The following is a 16,483-nucleotide window of genomic DNA, read 5'->3' on the forward strand; positions in this document are numbered from 1 at the left end:
TGATAAAACTTAGATAAATTCAAGACTTCAGATCTAGGTGAATTATATCCCAGAGTATTTTTAAAAATCTCTGCTTATAACCAAATGAAGTGACATTTATAAACATGACTAGCAGTGTCTGATGTATGTTAGGTACTCAAAAATGGCTTTGTTCCTCACTTTGCCTTTGTGGGAATTTTGTTCAAATCATGGCATGACCCGGAAAACATGTACATTTTCAAAGAAAAAGATAGAAATGTAAACATCTTACTTTTTCAAAGAAGGAAAAACGTGGATTCTGAAGGTAGATGGCTATCTTTGTTTGCAATTTCTGGCATATTTTAGAGAAGATTGACAAATGAGTGGTGTAGGCATTCTTATAAAACAGATAATTGGAAGCTGGCCTTGGTGTACTACTGGCAAGCCAAGTTGGTCTTGGACTGCCAGTCTTTTTGCCCCAGCTTATTAATATTTGTCTCCTCCATCATTGCCTCTTCTCATAGTCTAGCAATGTGATTTATGGTACAGACTTAGGACCATGTGATATCAGTTTGATGTTCAGAGGGGCTTGAGTCTGATGGTCAGCCATGGAAGCAGGTAACCATGTCTGTGTGGCAAAGCCTCAATAAAAACTCTGGACACCAAGGCTCAGGTGAGTTCCCCTTGTTGGCAATACTCTGTGTATATTGTCACACATGACTGCAAAGAAAATTTGGTTCTGTCTGTGAATCTACTGCAAGAAAATAACTGAAAAGTCCTCGAGTGGGCCTCTCCTGGATTCTCCATGCCTCTCTTGGCTGATTTGAATTGATATCTTTCACTGTGATAAACTGAAAGCTGGGTATAACAGCTTTCAGTGAGTTTGGTGGGTCCTTACAGGGAATTATCAAATCTGATGGTGGTCTTGGAGACCCTTGAACTTCCAATTGGTGTCAGAAGTGAACATTGTCCTGGGGACTTCCTTAACTCCAGCAAGTGGTCATCCAAGTGCACTTGGAACAGAACTTGAACATCTTATGATGGCCTTGGGGATCCTAATCAGTAGCCTCCACCTACCTGTTCGACTTTACTTTGTACTCTTTGCCTTACTCATTACCTACAACTACCTTGTCCTTTTATTTGTTTCTCAGATGGGTCTATGGTGTCTTTGCAGGTACTATTTCTTCTGTTGTATCTCTCTGACTCCAGATACTCACAGGGTTGATTATTTTATTGGGGTTTCATTCAAACATGTTATGTCTTCCAAGAGGTCTTCCTTGATCATGCACGTTTAACTTTTTAAATTTATTGTTCAGTTACTGTTGTCTTGCCTTTTCCCCATTGCTCCCCTCTAACCCACCCCCACTCCCACAGCCAACCCCCCCCCCCCCACATTGTCTGTGCCCATGAGTCTGCTATTTGTGTTCCTTTGCTTGCCTCTTCCCCTTCCCTTTCTTTCCCTTGTCATCCCCCTCCCCTCTGGTCACTGTCAGTTTGTTCATTGAGTATTTCTTAAATAGAGTTATGGAATTAATTTTCTTTTTTAAAAAATAAAGTAAGCTGGCAGATCAAGATACTATTATAAGCCAAAGTGTATTTTATATTGTAATATAAAATAAACATATTGTCTCTCAATATCCTGGCATTTAGGTTAGCCAGTAGAGAGTTCATGAATAAATCTGTTCTCACTTGGTGGTGTACATTAAGCTTTTCTTTAGCATTTTAATCAATGAATTAACTAAATTAACTACCTGTATTTTGCTGTGTACAATGTGCACCCATGTTTTTGGCCCAAAGTTTCAGGAAAAAAACCTTTTCTTTTATTTATATTTAGATACTTGCTTTTTATAGTATAAAGGAATTTTAGCATTTATTTTTGAACATATGGGTATTGTTATTGCTTTCTAGAGTTACACTTTTAATGCATAAGCATAAATAAAAGAATTAAAAAACATTTATATAGATATGGAATTAGTACTACCCATGTATAATGTGCATTCTTATTTTTCCCTAAAAAATTTGGGCAAAAACGTGTGCACTCTACATGGCAATAATGGTGTATATATTATATATAACATTATATATATATATATAATTTTTAGATAAGATAAAACTAGAGATTCAGACAACTAAAATTTGAAAAGATCAGGACAGGAAGAAAAACTGAACAGAGAATGTTTAACATGGGACTTAGGATATATTTAAATTACTGTACTGTAGGATTGAGGGTGGGCAGAAGGGATGGGTGGGGGGGTAGTGTTGGGGAAAGTGGAGACAACTGTATGTGAACACCAATAAAAAAATAAATTACCGTACTCAGTTTAAAAAATAAGGTTGAGGAAAGATCTTATAAACCTCCATTCTGTAAGAAATAGCTAAGGAAACTTCAGATGTTAAACTAGAAAAAGAGAAGATTTAAGCAGATGTGATAATTTGTCTCCCAATATTTAAAAAACTATCACATGCAACATGGATTAGATTTAGTATGCATAATCTTTTAACTACAAATGAAACTGTGACTTGGGACTTTGGAGCAAAAGTAGATTTTGGTAAGGAAGAATATTCTAGTGGAGTTGCTCGCAGTGCAAATGGACAGCTTGAGCAGTACCAGCCTGCCTTGTTGTCACATAAAGAAAGCATTTAAACCTAGTGTAGGTGACTGTCTGGTAGATTGATGGGACGGTGAACTGCATGCCTTTTAAAGACCACAGGTCTCAGTGCTCTCATAGGTTTGTTTTTTTTGTTTTTTAGAAAGTCTAGGGATCAGTTTCTGGGAGGTTAGATAGATAATACAAGCACCAGATCTTTAAGACAAGATGGTATGGCAAGGTCAATGATAGGTTCAGCAATGGCTAGGCCCTCTGGCCACAAACTCCTCAACACTCCTCTCATCAAAATAAAGGCCAGTTTTAGTGACTCACTTCTAATGAGGAATGGAGCAGAAGTGATTCTACATGATTTGTGAGACTAGATTAGAAAAGGTGATATAGCATCCACTTGACTCTCTCTTGGGATGCTCGCCCTTGGAACTCAGTCTGTGCTCAATTCCAGGTTTATATTTACTGAGTGACTTGCCTAAGTCATTTACATCTCCCACATTTAGCAGTCACATGGCAGGACCATGTGTAGATATTCCAGCCGAGTCTCCAGCAGTGGTCCCAGCTGGAAGCCAGCATTAAGTGGCAGACAGGGGTGTGAACGGGAGCCGGCAGTTGGTTCTATCACCCAGCCTTTCAGCGCCCCCACCTGGTACTGCATGAACAGAGATGAGCTGTCCCCCTTGAGCCCTGCCAAAATGGCAGAATTGTTGAGCGTTTTAACCATTTTACCTTTGGTAAGGTACGGTGAGACTAGAGGCAGATCAAGAGAAACTGGAAGGAGTTTTACAATTTTTGTTAAACTCATGTTCCCGGGGGGTGAACATGGCATGCTGTAAGCAGTCACTCAGGAAACACCAGGGCCTGTCACAAGTCAGGGGGAGAAGGGGAGCTGTGGGAAAGTGCCTTTATTGTGGCTTCTGTAGGAAGAAAAGACAAAGCAGGACAAACAATCTGAGGACTGGCTATTTTGAATAATATAGCAGCAGGTCTGGGGCATAAGGGTTTTCCCTGCTTATCTGGTACCTGGTCCTCAGTGATTATCCTGGGTTTACAGTAGCCCTGAGTGTGAGAGCAAGATAAGGGAAGTGCTTGGAGGTGTGGACTTAACCAGCTGCTCAAGAAGGGGAACTGACCTGCTTCCGGCCAGGCAGGGCCTCAGAACTGGGTCAAGACAGAATTTACAAAACTATATTATTGTGAGCAAAGTAAATGTTGACAATGTTTTAAGTTACTAAGTTTTAGGTGGCTTATTATATAGCAATAGATAATTGGAGTACTTGGACATTAGTAATTGCAGAATCCCACAAGATGGAGAGTCTATTGTGTTCTTCTGGACCCAGGGAGAGTGTGACTTCTTCTATTGGCTTCTAGGGCCCTTTATGGGACCCAAAGGGGTCTCTCGGAGCTAGAGTTCAGATTTACTGATGTACTGGGTCAGAACATGGGCGATAAAACCTGGTCTCAAACTATTTCTGTAGCTCTTGTGAAACCCTCTACAGAGAGTGTGCTTTCTGTAGGTCCTCCCAGAGCAACAGTGAGAGAAAGTACTTTTTGGGTTTCAGGAGGGAAGAAGTTGTGTCTTGGTTTAGTCTGAGGATGAAGGTGTCTGTCTTAGTTTGGGTTTCTCTCAATATAAAGCTTAAGAAAAGAACACGAGTGCTTTGTTGGGGAAGTGATTCCAGGAAGCAGGAATGAAGGAAGAGAAGAGTTAGAGAGTTGGAGGAAAATCTAATAGAAGGGGTGTTACCAAGGTTGTTGTAGGCAACAAGGCCTTGTTTTTTCTGGGACCTTCTGAGAAGCTTACCTCTCAGAAGTATCCTCCTGTAGGACAGGAGTCAGATATTTATCCAACTCTTCTCATGTCTCCTGGGAAGCTCTCCTTGAGGGCTATCCCTGAGGGCAGCTCCTGCACCGTGCTTACACATGGGCTGAGAAGGCTTCTGTGGCATCAGAGAGGGCCTTCCAGCAGAAAGCAAGAAGATGAAGGATATGCCTTGATGTGGGACCCTGTTACCCTGAGGATAGTCTAAGCCCATGCGGATTTCAGCTGAGACAATTTCTACGTGTTCAGGACAATGTCGGTATGGGATACCAGGGATGTCTGCCACAAAATCAGAGGAGGAGAGTGTGCTGGAATCAGCGTCACAGGCCTGGATTCCAGCCCACGATTATACTATCTGAGTATCCATGACAAAGACATTTAATTCCAAGATTTAGTGGTCTCACATGTGAAATGAGGAACGATTATCAGGTGATATTTGTGTGGAAGATATGGAGCCAAGGGCAGTGCATCACTAAGAGACATGAGCTGGCTGGAGGCCAAAGGGCCTCAGAAGGAATTCTCCATAATTTACAGAGAAGAGGTTTTTCCCTCCTGACGGTGCTGCTTCTTCCAAGGCAAAATTTCTTAACCAAATTCATGAAGATTAATGTACAAACTAACATGGAAATTTATCAGTTTAGAATGAGAAAGGTAAAGATCACTGGAATGGATGGTGGTATTCTTTGGCTAGGAACACTGTCTTTCTAGGCAAGCTATTTTAGAAGTTCAGTCAAAGCAGAATGTTAAGTAGGTATAGGGTTCAAATAAAGGTAGCTGGTTACGTGGTTTGAATTTCGGAGCAGCAGGGCAAGGGTAGCTCGATGTACCTTTTTCTACAATAAGGGTGCTAGTCCTACTCATGAGGTCTCTACCCTCACGACCTGATCAACTTTCAAAGGCCCAACCTCCTAGTATCATCACCCTGGGGAAGAAGTTGCAGCATATGAACTGCGGGGGGACATGAACACTCGGTCTGTAGCAGCGTTATTTCAGTATAGGCTGCAAGCTGGCCCTGTATGGTAGTCAAGTGGTAGGAATAGTTGCCACTAACAAATTTCAGACTCTGCAAATGGTGCTTCTAAAAGGCACCATTTAAAAGTGATAAATACAGTTTTAATGTCACAGGCTGGGGAATATGCAGAAAGGGAAACAAATTAAAAGATAAGAAGACAGAAACAATCGTTTTTCCAGTGTTATGTATCCAATAATTTGTTCACCCATGCGTTCAGCATTACCAACTTCTCTGTGGGAAGTGCAGTGCTAGTTGCTGGAAATGAAAATAAACAAACAAACAAGCAAATAATAAAACAGGAACACCCCCCCCTCAAAAATTTTATTTTCATCTACCTTGCTGTTCTTAAATTTGTCTTCCCTTCCTGCTCCAGGGTGCTGTCTTGTAAGCACCTAACACATCTTGGTACTCAACAAATATTTGTTGAATTGAATTTCTATTATTCCCTCTGCTCTTTCTGCCTTTTTAAAAAACCTCTTTTCCTTTCTTTGTCTCAAAGAATTCCACTAATATTTTTTTTTCTAGGACTCAAAGCACTTGGCAAACATTTTCCAAGATCTTTACAGCCTGTCTCTGAAATAGATAAGAAGTTCCCTGATAGCAGTTGCACCCATCACTAGTTACCGTCTCTCTTGGTTCTCTTCTCCTATTGCCGATGGTTCATTTGAGCTTCCCCAGAAGGTCGAGACACAGCTTAATAGTTCTCATGGCTCATTCTGTGCGTTTGCAGGACAGAAGTCACAGGAAATATGTGGACTTCAAAGGTACTTATTGGAGGCAAATTCAGATCAAAGCAAACAGCTCAATAAATACGCCAAGTGTAGGTAGGCCTCTTGTCCCACAGCACAGGGCCTGTAAAGGTCTCCCGAGGACACACGCCAGAAAGAGCCACCTGGAGTTGTAATTTTCCAGGCCTTCTGGAGACTGAGGTGAGGTCATTGCTGTTGATTCCAGTTTGGAGTTTGGCAGCAGGAAGGGACCTTGGGGTTTAACTCTGCTGAGTGTCACCACATTGAAAATAGGACAAAACAGTCAAACACTTATGACAAGGCTGTTTGCTTTTTGTATTATTTTTGGAATTGAAGATCTAAAAATATTGTTAAGTTAAAAAAATTCTTAATTAATCCCCATCACGTTCCAGTGAGAGAGATGAAAAGTATGTTAATTTTTTAAGTAAAAGGGACAAAGGAATCCCTTAGTAATTCTTGAGTGTCACACATGGAATTTACAACAATGCGCTCACACAGACAACTATTATGATACCACAGAACACTTCTTGGTCTCAGCGTATTTGAAACTGTTGGACTTTGCTCAGATTGTAGAGTCACAGACTATATGTTAGATGTACTGTTTTATCAAATTTACTTCTCTCTCAGCGTGTCCTGATTCTTGCATTGTTAACGGCCCTTAAGTTTAGATCCATCTAAATGATTGCCTCATTTTAGGCAGGCAGTGTGTGGATAAATGCACCTTTCTTTAATTGGGTAATCTCCTGCATTTGGGCAGGAAAAGTCCTTAAACTTGGAAATAGCAATGGGAAAATTGTCTTGACAGCAAAGCAATAAAACCAGCCAGTCCTTTTTGCACGTGTGTATATGTGTGTGTGCCCACATCAAAGTGCGGGTGTGTCCACCTGTGTGTTATCTACTAGATTTTGTTATAAGGTCTTCAGCACCTCTTCAGAAAAAAACAACTGTTTAAAATTCTGCAGTCTTGATGAGAAAGATGCAGTAGGAAGAAATTAGTAAAGGTAATGATCCTTTCTAGCCACTACTTTAAAGATAAGCACGCTTAAAAAAAAACTCTATCAATCTATTCATTCATCCATCCATCCATCCTTCCATCCATTCATTTTTCCATCCATTGTCTGTCTGTCTATCTATCTTAATACATTCACATGGTTAAAGAAATCATAAAGTGTAAAAAGTTCATAGTTACAAGTCTTTCTTTTATTCTTTGTGCCAAGAACCCTCAGTCATAAGAATAGGTGATAACTGTTCTTAATTTCTTACATATCCAGATTTTTGAAGTTTAAAAAAAATATGTAAAATCTAATTAAACTATGATTTCTCTCCTTCTCCCTTTTACATAACAGGTAGAATATACGTATTACAGACACTCTTCTGTAGCTTGTTTTTGTCACCTAGCAAAGGATCTTGGTAATCTTAGCAGGATATAGGGAGCTTCCTCATTTTTTTCCCAGCTGCATGGTATTTTATTGTTTAGATCAGTATTTAAAAATATGTACATGCATCTGAATTACCTGGAGAGGTGTTAAAATATGGATTACTGAGCTCCATCCCTAAATCCCCTATTCAAGAGGTCTGGGGTGGGGTCTGAGAATTTGCTTTTCCATTAAGTTGCCAGGAGATTCTAATGTTATTGTCTGAGCACCACACTTTGAGAACTACTGTTTTAGATGTACCATAACATATTTAGCTTGTGGGAAAACAAAAAGGATTTTTCCAAACTCTGTTACTACAAACTATGCAGCAATGAATATTCTGGTTCACCTACCATTTCAGACAGATACAGGTATTTCTGCAGGATCAATTTCTAAATGTGGATATTTTTTGGATTAAGGGTTATATAAATTTGTAATCTTGATATATGCTTGGTGGTGGTTCCAATTTATCCTTCTACCAGTAATACATGAAAGCGCCTATTATACCATGCCAAAATAGTCTATTATAAATTTTTTTTGCCAGTCTGATAAGTGAAAAATGGTTTCAACTTACATATATCTGTTCATATAATTAAGAACCATTTGTATTTCTTTTCTGAAATTTACTTTTTGGGGTCAGTTACCTAATTATTCTAGACTTCAGTTTCTTTATCTATAAAATGGGAATATTAATAATTCTTACTAACTAGGCAGCCCAAATTTCTATGACTCCAAACTTTATTTTTTATCCTAATAATTAATTAAATTCTACTTCATTCCATGACAGTGTTTTCTCATTTGTCTAGTTATTTATTTTTGAAATGATTATTTAACATCTACACTATGTTAAGTACTGGGAATGATGCAGTGTGAACATTCTGTCAAGGAATTCATTGCATAGGAGGGAAGACCAAAAGAGATGGCTACAATGGAGATGCCTACAAAGCCAAATAGTCACATCAGGACGAGAAACCTTAACTCTCCCTGACAGAATCAGGGAAAGCTTCATGCAGAAGGTGTCATTGAACTGAGAGTTGATGGAAAGCAGTTTTCCGGATGGATGAGTAGGGTGGGGGGTGTCCCAAACAGAAGAACAACCGGTGTAAAACTATAGGCATGAGAAAAATATGGGTATGAGGGAACTATAGTAGTATAAATGTTTAAAGAGTAAGAATGGAAAAAGGACCACTCTAATGTTCTAGTTCACCTTTGGAGTAGGAGGAGGACCTCAATCCCTTCAAATCTGCTCATTCCAAACCCCAGACTGTAATGTGAATGCTTCCTTCACATTTCCAGTGGCCAATTTCCTCTCTATTAATTCTCTCTTCTGGTCCTCTTGAACATTTAATTTGTAGTTTGGATACTTCTTTGTCTCAAATGAAGATTTATTTGGGGGTCTTGCTGTATGATCTTGCTGATTTAATGTTCCACCTACTACCATATAATTCTAAATCAGAGAGTCAGAGGGTAACTGAAAAATAATATAGAGGGAATAGTCTTATGCTATAACTTTAATAGCAAATGTTCTCGGGGACTATTTGTGGAAATGAAGAGATGCTCAGAACACATTGAGTAAAGAGATCTGTAGAAGCTCTGTGAGCTAAAGCCCAATAACTTGATGTGCTCCTTGAAGGATTCACATTGCATCAGACCATGAATGGTCTGGATTTCTCCTTGGATGAGGCTGGGTCACTAGGGAAGTCTGGCCAAATGCTCAAGTTATGCTTGCCCTTATATTCGAGGTAATCAAGGCTGTGGACACCACTATCAAGAGCACTGAAATCTTAGCTTCAAGAAACTCAATAAGCAGTGCTATAAAATTGAAATATTTCCACTTACCAACCTCTTGGAATGCACTGGCTAGGTACCCTCAAGGGTTAGCTTTTTACTCTAATTTAACATTTCATGCTAATATTTCTCTTTTTCTTTCTAGTCATCACTTTTAATATGCCTACAAAAGTGGGACCCTAAAAAAACTCACCTTTGCCACCACCTCTCAATGTGTAGATGGTTCAACTATTTTTGGCAGGAATAATATGAACAAGAGTCCTCAGGAGGCTATTGCTTACATTCTGTAAGCAATACAGGTGGAAAGCATTCATTCCACCTTCCCACATCCAGTTCTTTTCAGCATTATTTACTCTTCCCTATGACAGAAAAGCCCTTTTCTGCCAGACCTTGAGATGCTTGTAGATATCCCGGTCATAAAACATAAGTTTTCAACTCCTTTAGGTAAACACACCAAGGAGCACGATTGGTAGGCTGCATGATAACAGTATGTTTAATTTTGTAAGAGACCGCCAAACTGTTTTCCAAAGTGGCTATACCATTTTAATTCCCACCAGCAATGAATGAAAGTTCCTGATGCCCCAGATCCTTGTCAGCATTTGTGTTGTCAGTATTTTGGATTTTGGCCATTTTAGTAGGTATGTACTGGTATCTCATTGTTTTAATTTGCATTTCCCTGATGACATTCGTGAAGCATCTTTTCACAGGCTTGTTATCCATCTGCATATCTTCACTGGTGAGGCGTCTGTTGAGGTATTTGGCCCATATTTTAATCAGGTTGGGGTTTTTTTTTGAGTTTTAAAAGTTCTTTGCATATTTTGGATAACAGTTCTTTTGCAATGTGTCCCCAGTCCAAGGCTTGTCTTTTCATTCCTTTGATGGATTTTTTACTTTACTGACATTTTCAGAAAAAGACTGTGAAAGACTGAAACAGTCAAATCCCGCAGTCTGTAAAAAGTTACCGGTGTTGTGTTAGTGTACTCTTCAGTTATCTATGTCTTTCACTGTCTTTGAGCTAATTTACAGCTTTATAAGCATCAGAAAACTGATAATAATCATGACTCTTCTCCTTAAAAATGCAAATAGACTGTCCAAAATGGCACCTGGTGATTGCCTTGACGGACCTCTTTGCCTCTGTTTATAAATTCATTTCAGCATTCCTTATTGTCTGTGTAGGTGTAATTCTTTGAATTGTCCTTTGCACGGGCTGTAACATCTTACTGGCTTCCTCATTAATTAATGCATTACATAAAATCTCTGATACATGTTTATTTTGTATTCCTTTGTATATGAGTCTTGATTTTAGCTTTAGATTTTTTTCCTTAAATGGAGGAGTTGGTATAATGTAGGGTTACACAGCATGGGAGGCTTGTCTCACAAACAAGGCTCAGACCACAGAGCACATGCTTTTACCACATTATCCTTGGAAGCTAAAAGACAAAGTACAGAAGCAAAGCATATTGCCGATTGAGACTAATGTGCTAATGCTTAAAGCCATTGTTTCCCATAGGGAACTCAAATGGAAAAGAAGAGATAAATAAGTTTATTTAGGAAGAATTGGAAAAACTTCATTTTGCCTAGAAGAGGCTCTGCCAAAAAGTCTATCCTAGCATTTGGGAATCAGAGCAATTAGCAGAGAAATCAGTCTGCTCTGCTGGGTTTAAGAACTTTTCCGAACAAAGCCGACTCTGAATATGGAATTCTTAATTAACATTCCTAGAGGGTGGTCACATGGGGCAGTGTGCCCAGGGTGCGGTAGGAGTTGCTTTGTTTGAGTGAAGTCCCCTAGTGTTAACAGTTGGATATCTGCAGATTAAGTGCAGACAATACTTGGGCAGACAATTGAAAAAGTAATTTTTTGATGGTTTCCCCAGCTGCTGCTGAGAGATTAGCTGGGAGGTTAGCCTGGTTCTTTTACTGTAGTTGATAAAACTTTATGAGAGCAGCACTGTGAGTTTACACATCATCGTTGATATAGCTGGGGAAAGAATTTGGGAACACTGTTGTACTTCTTTTGTGGGTTGTGAATCAACAAGTCTAGGCTTTGCTTGCTGGACATTGTGCCTGTGGGGAGGAAAATATTACTAGAGATAGACAATCAATGAAAAGAAAACTATACGGAGGAGTTATTCTAGTTGTCTCTCTGGCATCCATTCCACTTCATCCCATTTTGTGGCCTCCACGATCCATGTGTTGCGCATTGGACTGTGAACAGGCAAAGCCACTAAGGGCTATCTGAGTCCCCTTGCCACAAAAATTGGTCAAAGCAGAAGCCAGTTTGTGGATAAGATTCCTTTGCTACAAAGGAATCAGAGTAAAGTTTAGGGGTTTTGTTCAACTGTTGTGGAAAACTATTATCTCCCACCTTGAACACGTTCACTTTCTGCTAGCAGTGCTCTTATTGTAACAGGGTGCAGAGCATGGGTTTACTAAGGGTAGGGAGCCCCAACATCTCCCCAAAATCCTGCAGGGGGGCAGGAGAGAGACAGAGAAGAAAGTGCAGCATTTGAGGCACATTTCATAACAAAGGCAGATTAACAGCCCGTGCCTTCCTGAAGGGAAGATCTGGGAAAGCTGTGCATTGTGTATGTGACTGTGAGAATGTGTGACAGCAGAGTGACTAATGAGGGGAAGCTCACACGGTGCCTGCGTGAGCTGAGGGGGCAGATGCCCACCCTGGATGCCTGTGTGTGGCTGGGAACTCTTGCCCTGACTAAATATGGCAGCTGAAATAGGGTGTGAAACACTGGGGAGCTGACAAAAATGGCAGACATTAACACACCATGGAAAGAGCCAGATGTTAGGTCACACAGGAAGTTCTGAGCCAAGCATTTAAAATGAAGGCAGGCTGAGTAACAGGGATCTGCCGTGAGGTCTGTCTGCCTGGAGGTCTACCTGGAAGTATGCCCAGAGGTCTGCCTGAAGAAGAGGGCGACAGAGCTGGTGGAGCTGTGGGGACCTTCCTGGCTAAACACCCAGACACGTGAGAGATGCTTGGAGCTGAACTGTGACCAGGAATGCTGAGCGGCAGACCTCTGTTTTTCTGAAAGATGATACTTCTGAGTAGAGTATTCTGAAATTGGTCTGGCAAGGCAGAGGGTGGCAGGGCTATTTATTTTGGGGTGTTTTTAAAGGGAGCAGTACTTAACGTCAGAAATCTGTCATTATTCTAAATCTGTATAACCTTTAAATAAACAACCCCTTTCCTTTTTCACCAAACTCTCGCCTTGGGAGTCATGCATCTTGGCCACAGGCAATTGAACCCCACAGCTGTTCTAGAATAGCATTGGCTGGTTCTGTAACATTGTATTCATGAGAAAAACCGTCCTGAAGATCAAGTGGATACAGGGAGGAGTGCCTAAAGAGTCACCGAGAAATGAAACTAAAGCTTGATGAAATTGCACCTAAAGCCCATTTGACCTTCAGTGACTTGAACCTGTAAATTTCCTTTATTGTTTGAATCAATTTGATTTGGGTTTTTTGTTTGTTTGTTTGTTTTTTATCACTCTCACTGAAACATGGGGTATTTTTATGGTCCCTGTTGCTTCCTTTCCTTTGCACGGTGCTGTACCTAGTGTGCAGAGGAGACTCCTGAACGTGATTTTAGCTTGGATCTTATCCTGGGAAGAGTTGGATTATGCTCATTAACATTCGCTCAGAACTCTTAGAATCTATTCAATCTTGGAAGTTCCTCGCCTTTCCCAGCCCTAGCCTTTAGAGGTATAATTCTTGGCTGGTTTTCTGTGATCTTTCAAAGAAGTGAAAATTCTGAGGACAGAATGGAATTGGCCCTAAATAGGGACAGCTGGAGAATTCTGGGCAGATAATATTTCATGGAATATTCTCTAGGAAACACAATTTTACAGATTCGTGGAAGATTATTATATAGTTGATCCTTGAACAACACAGGTTTGGACTGTGCAGATCTACTTACAGGTGGATTTGGTTTTGGTAAATACCTGCACTATTTTTGATCCATGGTTTTGAGATCACTGATGTGGAACACTGACTGTATCCATTTATCTAGGCCATTTCTCATAGGGGACCTGAGCTTCTGCAGATTTTTCTCTCTGCGAGGGATCCCAGAGCCAATCCCCTATGGATACCAAGGGTAGTCGTTTTGGGGGAGTCCAAAGTTATACATGGATTTTTAAATTTTATTTTTAATAGTTTATTTTTTATTGTATTATACATGGATTTTTTGACTGTGGTGGGTGGGGGTGTGCGGTGGGGACCCTTGACCCCATGGGTAAACTGTACTTACATTTGTGTGTCTTAAAGACAAAGCGAGTCTTAAAGTCTTAAAGGCTCCCCTATTAGCACTGTGAGCTCCCTAAAGAGGAGAAACCCTGTTTATTTTATTCATCTCCGTATCCCCAGGGCCTAACATGGTGGCCATTCCCCCGGAAAGTATTCAATTATTATGTTAAATGAGAGAGATAAGCAGATGAGCAGTATTCAAATGGTGCCAAGTTTTTGGTAATTTTTAAAATACTTTACCAGTAAGGCGTTTTTATTTCAGAACTTGTGATTACAATGACAGGATCCAGGGTTTATCTAAATTAAGCTCACTGGAAATTTTACCCCCTCACCCAATTCCTTGTTTAACCTTTTCTTGTCCTTAAGTTCCAAAGAAACCCATCATCAGAATTTCAAGTTGTTTCATTTGTAACTATTGAAGAGGGTAGTGCTGATGAACTCTCTATGTGCCCTATGTAAAGAAATGAATATTTATATAAATACCTGAAGAACTATATTACACTGCCTTTTTTAAAATCATGAAGTATTTTTGAGAGTCAAGGTCCGATTTTGAGCAGCCTACATGCTTTTAGTAATACTAGTTCAGTTGCAAATAGCTGAGCACAGGAAAGATGGAAGAAAAGAAAAATGTCACTGTTAGCTCCTTTCCTTTGTTCTAAGATTTTTTTTTGTTATTGGAAATGTTAACTTTTTTCTGTACTAATGGGACAGAGACCATGAATTCAATTCAGCTAACTTCCAAGGAAGACTAGATAAGAACTATTTAATTATAGGTTGCTTATTTATCTAATTCTCTTGGCAGGATTTGCTTTTGGTGAAACAAATCACCTGTTGAAGAAAAAAAAGTCATTTAAGTGATTAAAATCTACTTTAGCTAATTTCCTCTTTTAACTTATTTGTAAGCCAGCAAGAGCTGATAATTGTAATGGATAGTTCTTATGCGAAACTGTAGTTGACATTTGGATCTCATTAGACTTTGAAAAACTTCTGCCATCTTTTCTTCTGGACTTTTCCCTCCCCTGGGATAACTGTTTTTAAGGTAGGCTACAGTGCATGGACTTTAATGCATGAGCTTTGAAACTTCACAGTTCTGAATCCAGCTCTTCGATTACTAGCTGGGTGAGCTAGGACCATTTTAAATAAAAAAACACCTCAAATGCAGTTGTGAAATGATTTTTGCAATGGGTTGTGATGACAATTAAATGAACTAATATAAAGTGTTAGATGTGTAAAGTGTTAACATTGTCAGGCACATGGTAAGAACACATTAGTAGGTCATGCTCATTATTAATAAGAAGCCCTGAAATGGAAATGCTGATTGGATGAAGAGGGGGTTGCTAGATCAATTTCTTTATAATTAAAATATATTTATAATATATTTTATATTTATAAATACAATGTTATAAATATATTTATAATAAATACATTTATTTTATTTATGTATTCATAATATATTTATTTAATATATAGTTATAAATTTATTTTAATATGTTAATGTAAAACATCTATGTATTAATTTTATTGCATATTTATAATAAACATATTTATAACATAATACAATTAATATATATTTTATATTTTTTCACTATATATATATAGTGAAATCATATTTGTCATTGCTATATTATAGGCATGTCATTAACCTCAATTTCACCCTTTTTTAAGACTAAAGAATATGAGTAATATTCTTAGACAAATAAGTCAACTATTGCCTTTTTGTACAGAGGAGGTAGTGGGATCTGTAAAATAAACTTACATATGCTTTGGAAATTTTTGTTGTGTGTGTGTAAGGGAAACACTTTGGTTTACCATATCAAAATATTTTGTTCAGGCTAAAATTTTAAAATTAATTTCTGTTTTGGACACATCATTTGTTTCTGCCACTAAGACTATTACAGGCCAAGTTAGATAGATTTAAAAATATGCAAAATAATTTATACTGTAAATAATCTATGTGCAAAGAGAAATAATAGGGAGTATCCAATTTTATTTATTCAATACTATGCTTTGAGTTTAGATTTAATGTCTTATTTATAGTGGAAAAACTAAAGAATTTTCCTCTAGTCTAGAAGTGATTTAGCTTAGGGATAAGAATTGACACATGCCACTGAAATAACAGAGTTTGGGACCTTTGCTCTTACTTTAAAAATATTCCTTAATTTCCCCAAAGTGTGTTTATTAGACATAACAGAAGCCCATCTTAGAGAATGAGGGACATTCTGACTGAGAATAAAAATCCAAGAGATGAAGGCAATAGCTGATGCCTTAGGAGTTGATCCTTTTGTATTTCTCCTGCTTTATAATTTATCTTTATAGCACCAACATCTGCTTTTCGCTGCCATTTCTCTCTTGATCATCAGCCTTTATTTATCCTGTTATTTATCAGGACCAGTTTCTATTGCCCCCCACCCCAACTACCATCTTCTCACTCCTCTGGATGAAGGGGGATGGAACAAGAATAGAAGAACGTACAAAGCTTTTATTGTTCTTTTCTTTGTTAAACTAGATTAAAACAGTCTTTAAAAAGCCTCTCCTCACATGATTCAAATTCCCAGGTCTTCAATCTACTCAAATATATGTATTTCCATTTGGGGAAGAGTCTCTCCATACCATTTTCCTTCTGGGAAAGACTCATTTAGTTCCTGCTGAATGCACATTGTTGAGGGGTCTGCAAAATGTAGGTACATACTGGAAGCTATTTTGTCTCTTTGTGTTTGTGTTAAATGTATTCTATTGGAAGCTATTATGAAGGCTGGGGAGAGAGAGTGTATGTATGCGAGAGAAAGAGATTAGTTGGTATCTGCACTTTTCATAAACAGCTGGGGCTATGAGCAGAAACCCTTTAAATTGCACATCCAAATGGAGCATCTGGCATAGTG

General features: G+C 38.8%; 1 pseudogene; it reads left to right on the plus strand.

Annotated features, from left to right (window-relative positions):
• Positions 1 to 3,079: 3,079 nt before the first annotated feature.
• LOC112309705 (large ribosomal subunit protein eL6 pseudogene) overlaps positions 3,080 to 16,483 on the plus strand; it is a 104,811-nt pseudogene continuing 91,407 nt past the window's right edge.

Source organism: Desmodus rotundus, chromosome 8 (genome assembly GCF_022682495.2).
Source record: "Desmodus rotundus isolate HL8 chromosome 8, HLdesRot8A.1, whole genome shotgun sequence".
NCBI classification, from domain to species: Eukaryota; Metazoa; Chordata; class Mammalia; order Chiroptera; family Phyllostomidae; genus Desmodus; species Desmodus rotundus.